This window comes from Canis lupus, chromosome 32, assembly GCF_048164855.1.
Source record: "Canis lupus baileyi chromosome 32, mCanLup2.hap1, whole genome shotgun sequence".
NCBI classification, from domain to species: domain Eukaryota; kingdom Metazoa; phylum Chordata; class Mammalia; order Carnivora; family Canidae; genus Canis; species Canis lupus.
The window spans coordinates 15,004,621-15,016,088 of record NC_132869.1 but is presented as its reverse complement, the minus strand read 5'-3'; the positions used below and the strand labels follow the sequence as shown (position 1 = coordinate 15,016,088).

Below are 11,468 nucleotides of genomic sequence, written 5' to 3'. Positions count from 1 at the left end.
ACAAAATGGCCAGGATGGCAGAGACGAAGTTATGTATAGGCTCTACAATAGGGACTTCTCATCAAGGTGAATCTGGCCTCTCCTACTGGTGATTGCTGAATCTACCAAGAACAGAGACCAATGTTGAGTCCATAGTATGGCATCGATCTTCAGGGGCACTAGCCAGTTACCTGATAACAGGTTGATTATGTTGTCCCACCATGGAAGAGGAAGCAATTCCTCAATGAACTTAATGCTTATTCTGGATATGGTGTCCCTTTATAGTTTGATGTTCCATAGTAAAAGTTAAGGGAAGACTATAGCAATACCATTCTGTCAGGACCACTAATGGTTCATATACCTAAGAGTAAAGGCTTGAGATATCAGATAAAGAACCGGTTGATCACCAATTAAGAAAAAAAATCTTAGTAGATAAGCATATTTTTCCTTGGTTTATTCTGCATATATTTATACTTCTTAGTTTCTTTCTTCTTCTTCTCTTTTCCCTTCCTGTGCTTGTCCATTTAGGATGAGTTGATGACAGTTAACCTTATATTTTGTTTTTAGATTTCAGGATATCAAGGTGGGGGGGGATGGTGGATCGTGACTGAGAAAGAAAAAGGATGACCATCAGAAAAACAAGAAAAATGACTGATAAGACTTTGGGTCTCCCCTTTTAAGGGGAGATGGTAAGGCATCTTTGTAAGAGAGATAGTTACAGCACATTAGGTGTAAGCATTATATTGTCACTATCATTGTTTGGAAGCTAAATGTGAGTAAAATGGTATGTATGGATACTGAGTACCTAAAATAACGAACTGCACTAGATTGTCTACTGGCAACTCAGCATTCCACTTCTGTGATCCCCCGAGATTTAGGAATTCTGGAAAATGTTTCTTAGAATCCCTCGACAACTGTTTTTTCCATGTTAGATTCCACAAATGAGAGGTACTTGTGTGACATTTGGAGAACAGAAGAGAGATAGCTAGCTTCTTCAAGACTATTCAGACTTTAGTACAACATCCATTCATGATCAAAACCCTCTGCAAAGTAGGTCTAGAGGAAACATACGTCAACATAATAAAGGCCTTATATGAAAAACCCACAGGTAACATCATACTCCATGGTGAAAAATTGAGAGCTTTCCCCCTAAGGTCGGAACAAGATTCTCTCCACTTTTATTCAACATAATATTGGAAGTCCTAGCCATAGCAATCAGACAACATAAGAAATAAAAGGCATCCAAATTGGTAATGAAGAAGTAAAACTCTATTTGTAGATGACTCTGTGTCTATAGAAAACCATAAAGCCTCCACCAAAAACATACCAGAATGCATAAATGTATTCAGTAAGGTCACTGGATACAAAAATCAATGCACAGAAATTGGTTGCATTCCTATACACTAATAATGAAGCAGCAAAAAAGTCAAATTCAGGAAACAATCCCACTTATAATTATGGTCAAAACAACAAAATATCTAGGAATAAACTTAAAGAGGTGAAAGACCTATACTCTAAAAAACTATAATACATTGATGAAAGAAATTCAAGACAAGGCAAAGAAATGGAAAGACATTCAATGCCCATGGGATGGAAGAACAAATATTGTTAAAATGTCTATATTACCCAAAGGAATCTACAGATTTAATGCAATCCCTATCAAAATACCAACAGCCTTTTTCACAGATCTAGAATAAATAATCCTAAAGATTGGATGGAACCACATGACCTCGAATAGCCAAAGCAATCTTGAATAAAGAAAAACAGGGCAGCCCAGATGGCTCAGCAGTTTAGCGCCACCTTTGGCCCAGGGCCTGATCCTGGAGACCTGAGATCAAGTCCCACATCAGGCTCCCTGCATGGAGCCTGCTTCTCCCTCTGCCTGTGTCTCTGTCTTTCTCTGTGTGTGTCTCTCATAAATAAATAAATAAAATCTTTAAAAAGAAAAACAAAACTGGAGGTATCACAATTTCCAGACTTCAGGTTATCCAAAGTGGTAGCAATTAAAACAGTATGGTACCAGCATAAAAAATAGAGCAAGAGAATATAATAGAAAACCAGAAATAAAACACAATTATAGGGATCCCTGGGTGGCGCAGCGGTTTGGCGCCTGCCTTTGGCCCAGGGCGCGATCCTGGAGACCCGGGATCGAATCCCACGTCGGGCTCCCGGTGCATGGAGCCTGCTTCTCCCTCTGCCTGTGTCTCTGCCTCATTCTCTCTCTCTCTCTGTGACTATCATAAATAAATAAAAAATTAAAAAAAAAAAACACAATTATATAGTCAATTTAATATTTGACAAAGGAGGAAAGAATATACAATGTGAAAAAGAGTCTCTTCAACAAATAGTGTTGGGAAAACTGGGGGGCTACCTGCAAAAGAAAGAAAGAAAGAAAGAAAGAAAGAAAGAAAGAAAGAAAGAAAGAAAGAAACTGGGCCATACAAAAAAAATAAACTCAAAATGGATTAAACATCTAAATGTGAGACCTGAAATCATAAAAACTCTTGAAGACAGCACAGGCAGTAATTTCTCTGACATTGGCTGTAGAAACACTTTTCTAGATAATGTCTCCTGAGGCAAGAGAAACAAAAGCAAAAATAAACTATTGGGACTATACATTAATTTATGCGTCATCCTTGCACAGGAGCCATGCTAATCTCTGCATTGTTCCAATTTTAATATATGTGCTGCCAAAGTAAGCCCACTATTGGGGCCATATCAAAATAAAGTTTCTAAACAGTGAAGGAAACAAAAAAACTAAAAAGCACCCTCCCGAATGGGAGAAGATATGTGTAAATGACATATCCAAAAAAGGATTAGTATCCAAAATATATAAAGCAAGGAAAAGAGAGACCAAGAAACAGACTTAACTATAGAGAACTGAAGATTACTAGGTGGGTGGGGGTGGGTGAGATAGGTGATGGGGATTAAAGAGTACACTTACCATAAAGAAAAAAAAAAAAAAACCTATTCAAACTTTCCCTAACACTCTTCTCAAAGCTCTTCTAGTGTTTTCCCAGTTCCAAACCCTCTTTCATATTTAGGTTTTTATATTATGGCAGTGCCCCACTTCTAGGTAATAAAATCTGTATTAATTATCTATCACAGTATAACAAATTACCTGAAATTTTAGCAGCTTTAGATGATGAACACTGATTATCTCACAGTTTCTTAACTCAGGCATTTGGAAGTGACTTAACTGAGTGGTTTGGGTTCAGAGTCTCTCATGAAATTGTTAAAATGTCAGCCAGAGTACAGGCATCTGAAGGTTTGACTGAGGCTGGAGGATCTGCTTTCAAGATGGCTCACTCACAAAGCTATTGGTCAAAGATTTCATTTTCTTGTTTTTAAGATTTTATGCATTTATTCATGAGAGAGAGGCAGAGACAAGGCAGAGAGAGAAGCAGGAGCCCAATGTGGGACTCGATCCTGGGACTCCAGGATCACTCCCTGGGCTGAAGGCAGATGCTTAACCACTGAGCCACCCAGGCATCCCCAAAGATCTCATTTTCTTGATGATTGTTAGCAGGAGTCCTCAGTTCCTCAACTCATGGATCTCTCCATGGTGTTGCTTGGGCATTCTCAAGACAAAGAAGCTGGCTTCCTCTGGAGCTAGTGATCTGTAAGTGCCAAAGGGAGGCTGCCCCCAAGGTGGGCCACTTTGGCATGAACATTATTTTGAATTAAAAACAATCAAAACCCAGTAGATTCAGGAAAAGCTCTTTATGTCCTCTTCAAATGCCTGCTTGTACAAGGAAGAGGGCTATTAACAGATTCTTCTCTACCTAAGTAACTTATCTACATCATAGGGCAACCTTTGTTTTCCAAACATCTCCTCTCACCTTCCTACTAATGGTCCTGTCTCCCTTGTATTCTCAGACCTTACCCCTCCCTTAGCTCATATAAGCCTCATGTTGCCTCACTGTCTGCAATTTCCATGTGTGTGTAGTTCTCATACAAGCACTATTTTTTTATAAATTTATTTTTTATTGCTGTTCAATTTGCCAACATATAGAATAACACCCAGTGCTCATCCCGTCAAGTGCCCACCTCAGTGCCTGTCACCCAGTCACCCCCACCCCCCGCCCACCTCCCCTTCCACCACCCCTAGTTCGTTTCCCAGAGTTAGGAGTCTTTCATGTTCTGTCTCCCTTTCTGATATTTCCCACTCATTTTTTCTCCTTTTCCCTTAAGTTCGGCATCAATATGGTGACCTCCTGGGAGCGGGGGACCACCAGGTTGCCTAAGGAGGGGTGAACCGGCCCAGGTCAGAAATGGAGCAAGTCAAGACTCCCGTGCTGATCGTATAAACACTATTAAATTTGATTTTCTCCTATTAATCTGTCTTATGTCAATTTAATTCTTAGTTCAGGTAGAAGGACCTTATAGGGCAAATTATTCCTCTCTGACAGATCCAATAGAGAGAGCAAAGGGGAAGCCACAATGTACTTATGACTTCATCTCAGAAATGACACACCATCCCTTCTACTTTATTCATTTGAAGATGTCACTAAGTCTAGCCCTCACTCCAGGGAGAGAAAGGAAGCTCTATGATCGGGAAGGTAGGAGCATCAAAAGACTTGTGAACATATTTTAAAACTACAAGTTCTCTTGAAGCATTTGATCTAAAGAGATTTAGGGAGGAAAGGAATTCTTAGCCATTTTGATGATACAGTAAGAAAGTCATCCAGACTCAGGATGAGGCCAGTCAACCAAAGGGTAGTCATGACGCAAGTATTTTGACTCTGAAATTTAGGAGAAATTGGGGAAACAGTTAAGTCAGTTTTTTGCAATTTTTACATGTATCTCTCCCTTCTAATTTAAAATTACATTTGAAAATTGCATACTCTGTCATCATATCGGATTCTCAATATCAGCAATGACATTAGGGCAACACAGATACATCTATTTTCATAGTATTTGAACTACCATGACTCCAAAAAGTATTCTACCCTTGATATTAGAGCTTCCTCTCAAACCTCCCATCCATTTCCTTCATCCAACATGTCCATCCCCTCTACCTGTGAGTTGAAGAGCCTCTAAGCTTATTGCTCTCTGATCACACACCTATGGGTGTGATGTGAGGAAAGAGCTCCTCCTTCACCCCCAGATTAGTCCCCAAGCCCCAAACTCAACAACCAGAACCAGAAGCTGAAATTCTCTTCCATCTCTCCTCTGAACTAAGACTTTGTCAGTAAGGACACCTGGGTGGCTCAGTGGTTGAGCATCTGCCTTTGGTTCAGGCCCTGGCCCAGGGGTCCTGGGATCGAGCCAGTCCCGCATCAGGCTCCCCACAGGGTGCTGCTTCTCCCTCTGCCTAGGTCTCTGCCTTTCTCTCTGTGTCTTTCATGAATAAATAAAATGTTTTTTAAAAAAGACTTTGCCAGTAATTACCCATTTGTACGTCGTCTTTCTAAAATACAGATATGATTATGTTCCTCTTCTGCTTAAAAATGGAGACTTAAATAGTCCCCAATACCTATAACAAAGTCTATAAATGGCCTTCAGGAAATTTGTGAATTCCTGACATTTTTGTCATAGATCCATCATTTGAAGAACAAGCCTATGGCTTCAAATGGATCCCCCAAACAGTAAGTTACCACAAAATGTTAAGAACCACTAGCCTCCATGAAAAAAGACCTGACTTGACAAGGGGCAAGTGAATCATCACAATTTGGCTCCACCCCTCCTCTCCTTTCCATATCTTATGTCACAGCTATGACTTGTCTTTCCCTATGCTCTTTGTATATTCATGCTTCCTTGCCTTTGTTTCTGCCTTTCTCTCTGCCTAGGCTATCTTTTCCTCTTTTCTGCCAGGAAAATTACTATGCATGCCTTGTAACCCAGCTCAAATGTCATATCCTGGGGGAATGAATGATCTAAGCTGTAATGCATTTTGTATATACTTCTAACATAATTGTAATTGTTTCTTCACTCTTCTGATTAACCCTGGACTGAAATGATCATCTCAGAGTAAGAATGAGTCTTATTCAAATTTATATCGCCAAAGCCTAACATAGATCATACTAGGGCCTACTGTTTGTTGGGTGGGTGAATGGGTGTTAGCTTTGTAGTGTACTTTTAGATTTTACTGACTAGTAAAATTTAAAAAATAATTTTGGAGATCAACATAGGATTGCCAGTTAATTTTCCAAGTAAAGACTGTAGAAAAAAAATATCACTTACCTTATCACGTTATAAAAGAAAAGTCACTTTAAAACCTCAAAAGTTTGAAGGATATAATCTCAGCCTAGAAGACAGTCCTTTGAATTAAATACATTTAGCCTTTTGAAGAGCTTATTTTTCTCTCATCCCATGATGAAAAATTCCTGTTTATCATTTCTAGAATAATGTTTGGAAATCACTGATTTAGACCTTTACTTCTGAGAGATGGCTCCTGCATTCTTCTTCAGGAATGAGTTTCAGGCCTCATGACAAGAATAGTCCTTCAGGATCTCTCCATGGATTTATTTCTACAGGAACAGAGAAAAATACCTGGAAATAAGAGACCAACTAATGCATGTGTACTAGGGGCATATCTCAGTTAAAAATTCAAGAATGCAAGAAGTGCAACTTTATCTCTTTTTCTTAAATTTATTTTCTATTCAAATATGTTCCACTGGGTAACAAATATAATCTTAATTCAGGGTCCCTCTCCTTTTCTTTCCCTGAGGGTTGCATCTTTGATCCAGGGGACTGATTTAGTGCACAAAAGATCCTAAGCACTGATGAGATTATGATGTCTCATGTGTAATTGAAAAAAATTAAGTATTTATAGCTCGTTATTTCCCAACAAAGTTCTGGGGTCTTCTTCTCTCTCTCCTGAAATTATCACTTCAGTGCTTTATATTCTTTTAAAAAACTCTCTTACGTTTTTGGGTAGATGATTTGTTTTTCTGGTGTCCTTGGTAAATTCTTGGCCTACCAGTGAGGCCATCTGGTTCTGCTCATTGCCCTTAACATTCAATTGGATATATTTTATTTTATCGTGGGTCCATGCAGATCACCAGAATCATCCTCACCCTGCCTACCCAAGACTGCCTCAGATCTGAAGGCTCTTTATGCCCCCCATGAGCCGTTCAGGGTCAGAATTTATCTCCTCAGTGTAAAACTTTGATCCCCTTTAAAATGCAACACTTGTTATTATTAGCCATCATACTTCGCACAAAGGAGCCGAGGAGCAGAGGGAATAGGAGGATGGAAAATAGGCAGAAAACAGGAGAACACTATATCACATTATTTTCTGTTGGCTCAAATTCTATTTATTTTTTGTTTAGCTTTCTTTTCTGCACTAGACCATAGGTCTATGAGAACACACATCTACCTCATTCATTATTATTGCCCCAGAACCTAGAACAGTGCCTGGCACAAAGTAGGCCCTCCATAAATATTGTTGATGTAATGAATGAGAATAATGAGATAGGAACAACACAAAGAGGTTGAAGAGAGAGTGAGGGGGCTGGAAGTGCTAAAAATAAACTTCAATTCTTTTACAATTCTGGTGGAAGTTTATATCAGTTTTCTCTTGAAAAGTTTTGTTCCACTGAAGTAAGAAATGGCTCTTCCTTCTATCATTTTGTGGGGGGTGGGGGGGAGAGGAAAGCGAGAATCTTAAGCAAGCTCCTCATAGGAGGAGGGGCTCCATCTTAGGACCCTGAGATCCTGTCCTGCGCTGAAATCGAGTCCCATGTTTAACCAAATAAGCCATCTAGGCCCCCCCTCTTGTGTTTTCTGATTGTTGCCTCTGGGCTAGTTGTTTCTCCTAGCTGGAAAACTAAACTATTTGGGCCAGGAGTATCAGTATATACCATTGCAGCTCTCCAGGATGCAAAGCACTTTAAGTGCTAAAAGATGATAGTTTACTAAATGAATGAATGAATGAATGAATGAATGAAACTTGAGTCCTGAATAGCCAGAGAATCTCTGGGCAATAGGTTCCCTGTTGGGGGTTAAATCCAAAGTGGGTCTTGAAAGCAGCACCTCCTAGTAGAAGTACATGGGTGCTACTTCCTCCTTAGATGCCCCCAAATATGGGCCTCTTGGTTACTCCTCCCAGAGCTCCATCTTTTCATCCTCAAAATCTTAATGTTACTCCCCTAGATGAGGCCCAATAGACTCTGACAGGTCCCTTCTAGTAACCCTGAGTACTGGCAAGGTAAATAATGAAGGGCTTCACTCCAACCAAGTGGTTCTAGAAAACAGCAGCACCTTCTCAGACTTGACTGTGCAAGTGAATCACCGGGGGAGGATCTTGTTAAAATGAAGATTCTGATCTAGTAGTTCTGGGCTGTGAACAAGATTCTAATTTTGAAGCACCTCCAGGAGCTACCAAGGCTGTTGGTCCAATCTGTACCACACCTCTGTGGTGGCCAGCAGTTATAACAGTAGCTCCCAGAGGCACCAGATGTGACCAGGAAGCCATGGCATTGGCTGTTTATGCAAACACTCTGAAGCTCATAAATTACAGTTGTCCCCTTCAAGTCAACACACTGGGGGCGCCTGGATGGCTCAGTTGGCTAAGCTTCTGCCTTGGGCTCAGGTCATGATCCTGGGGTCCTGGGACCAAGCTCCGCATTCAGCTCCCTGCTCAACAGGGAGCTTGTTTCTCTCTCTCATGCTTTCATCCCCTGCTCTCTCTCAAATAAATAAATAAAATTTTAAAAATAGTACTGTATGTTAACTATACTGTAATTAAAAAAAAAACTTAAAAGTAATGCTTAACAAAAAAGTCAACACTCTGATACCAAAAAATAGTTTGCTGGAATGTTACCTAAACCATTTTTGGAATCGCTATTGAAGCTTGTTACACCTTAAAAACTCAGTGCAACTGGGTGGCTCAGTGGTTGAGTGTCTGCCTTTGACTCAGGACATGATCCTGGGGTCTAGGATCAAGTCCCACATCAGGCTCCTTGTGGGGAGCCTGCTTCTCCCTCTTCCTGTGTGTGTCTCTGCCTCTCTCTTTGTGTCTCCCATGAATAAATAATAAAATCTTAAAAAAAAAAAACTCAGTGGTGACATCTTTTGAAGATGGATTTAAAAGCAGTAAAAAAAAAAACATTTCAAAGTAAAATATTGAGACTATAAATATTGAGATGGATTAACTTATATGGCTTATAAATTAGCCCTGAAGGTAATCCCCAAACAAGAGTTCCAAAAATATCTGGGGCAGCTAATTGGAGTAAGTGGAATGTCTACTTGGAAATACACCATTTAGATGCCTAAGTACCACTGCCTTCCTTTATAAGGTGTTGATTTAATTATATCCTTTTTAAGGGGTTGATTTCATTATTAGTTTAAGTAAACCTAGATAGGGCTTAGTAAGTGGCAGGCACTGTTACTTTACAAATATTCATTTCATTTTCATAATAAGCCTGCTTTATTCCCATTTTACAAATGAGAAAACTGAGGCACAGAGACATTAGGTGGCTTACCCAACATCACCCCACTAATTAATGCAAAAGTCAGTATTCAAATCTAGGGAGTCTGCTTCCAGGTGGCACCAGCTTAATTATTAAACTATGCTAACCTTACTTAAGGTTAGGACTAGCCCAAAAAAAGAGTGTTAGCTACTAGAGTCCATCAGAAAGAAAAGGAAAAAATTAAGTGACTTATAGTGGAGACTGAAAGCCAAAAACAAACAAAGCAACGACAACAACAAAAAAAATCCAACCCAAACAGAAACAGCTGGAGCTGGAATGTGTGAACAGAGGTTTTACACCTCCTGCCTCTTTTCCCAGTTCTGATACATAGAAGAGACCTCAAGGTGGTAGGGATAGCAAGTTCTCAGGCTGACCTTTCGCTATTTTATTCTCTCATGCTCTGAGCTGTCCTGTTTTGTGGCTTTAAACCCATCACATTTAGGGAACTGGGAGCAGGGAGACCCTAGGAAATTACAGCCCACAGTAGTATCTTGCTTTTTACATGCTATTCAGTGAGACTTTGCCAATGGATTGTGGGTAAAGAGGGCACAGCCCCACCAAAATGTCCATCTCTTCCAGGAATGCTTCCTGACTTGCTTTGCCACCCCCACGATCCCTGAGAGGAGCTAGAGAGGCTCATTCCTCACTCAACCCTCTCTCATTCCTTCCCTGACAGTGACACAAGCCGCCAGCAGCCACCCAAGAGTCAAATCTAAACCTCACTTCCAATTTGCCTGATGCTGAATGACAGATCCGAATTTGTTGAGCTTGGATTTTTTTTTTTTTTAAGTGCACAAAAAATAAACTAACAAATAAAACGTGCTTTAAATCTGAGGTGGATTAGGGAAAGAAAAAAAAAATCCTGCAGGAGGAAAACACCCTCTCACCTAGGAGGTTGTAGAAGTGGGGGCCACAAGCCTATCATTAACACCCCTCACAGTGGCTCTCTAACCCTTAATAAATGTTTGCCATCTGTTCCTATAACCCCTACACTCAAAAGTATTGACGTTTTAGCAGGGCGAGGCTTTTCTGAGGACCTGGTGAGCCGATCACTGACAGTGAGCAAATGAGCTAAGAGAAAGAACCACACAGGAATACGTCCTAAAACAAACACGCCGCGGGGAAGGTGCAGGTGGGGGGCTTCACTTGTGTCCACTTTGGCCGCACTGTATAATTTCGGCCCTAACCTACAATGAAGGGGGCAGTCGGGGCACAGCCGCAGGGATGCCATGTGGCTCCCCGAATCTAAAAAGGCGCCCTTGCCGTGCCATTGTTCCCACAATGCCGTGACTCGGATTCGAACCGAGGTTGCTGCGGCCACAACGCAGAGTACTAACCACTATACGATCACGGCGAGCTACCGGGACGCCACGAGGCTCGCGCTCCCGAGTGTGGGCCTTCTGGTCTCCCGGGCCGCCGCCTTAGCCTTCCCGTGCCGCCCCGGGCCAGCCACGCCTAGCCTGGCCCTCGCGCCGACCCCGAAGCCAAGCGGGGACGCCATGGACTCCCCCTCGGGTCTCTGTCGGTCGTGCGCACGGGTCGTAAAAAGAAGGACCTGAAAACGCTTTGCAAACCGAAGGATTCCTACGAGGCTGGGACTCAGCCGTGGCCGGGACGGAGGTGATGACCCGGGGTCGCCCGGACGGGGGGGCGGGTCCCTCTTGCACCCACCTTGCCCCGGCGCTCACGCAGTCTGAGCGGACTCTGGCTGGGAACGGGGCCGTCTCCAGAATTCTACCACAAGAAAGAAAAATCGGTTCCGCCCCACCCCCGCAACGTCCTTAAGGCTCGGGGGCGAGGGGGCAGAGAGAGCCGCGGCGCAGCCTCCAAACTGGCGGAGCGGCGGGATCTGGGCCGCGCAGCGCGTCTGCGCGCACGCGAGAGGCAAACTTGGAGAGCGGCGGGAGCCGAGGATGACGTGACAAGGGGGCGGGGCTTTCAACAGAGAAGAACTCAGGCGAGGAAACCGAAGGCCGGATCCCCAGTAGCTCGCCGTGATCGTATAGTGGTTAGTACTCTGCGTTGTGGCCGCAGCAACCTCGGTTCGAATCCGAGTCACGGCATTGCGAA

At 42.2% G+C, this 11,468-nt stretch overlaps 3 non-coding genes across 3 annotated transcripts; 1 reads left to right on the top strand and 2 right to left on the bottom strand.

Annotated features, from left to right (window-relative positions):
- Window positions 1-2,578: 2,578 nt before the first annotated feature.
- LOC140623399 (U6 spliceosomal RNA) lies at window positions 2,579-2,682 on the bottom strand. The gene has a single exon (XR_012023019.1). It is a non-coding gene; the product is annotated as a U6 spliceosomal RNA (small nuclear RNA).
- Window positions 2,683-10,680: 7,998 nt separating this feature from the next.
- TRNAH-GUG (transfer RNA histidin (anticodon GUG)) lies at window positions 10,681-10,752 on the bottom strand. The gene has a single exon. It is a non-coding gene; the product is annotated as a tRNA-His (tRNA).
- Window positions 10,753-11,389: 637 nt separating this feature from the next.
- Window positions 11,390-11,461, top strand: TRNAH-GUG (transfer RNA histidin (anticodon GUG)). The gene has a single exon. It is a non-coding gene; the product is annotated as a tRNA-His (tRNA).
- Window positions 11,462-11,468: the final 7 nt, after the last annotated feature.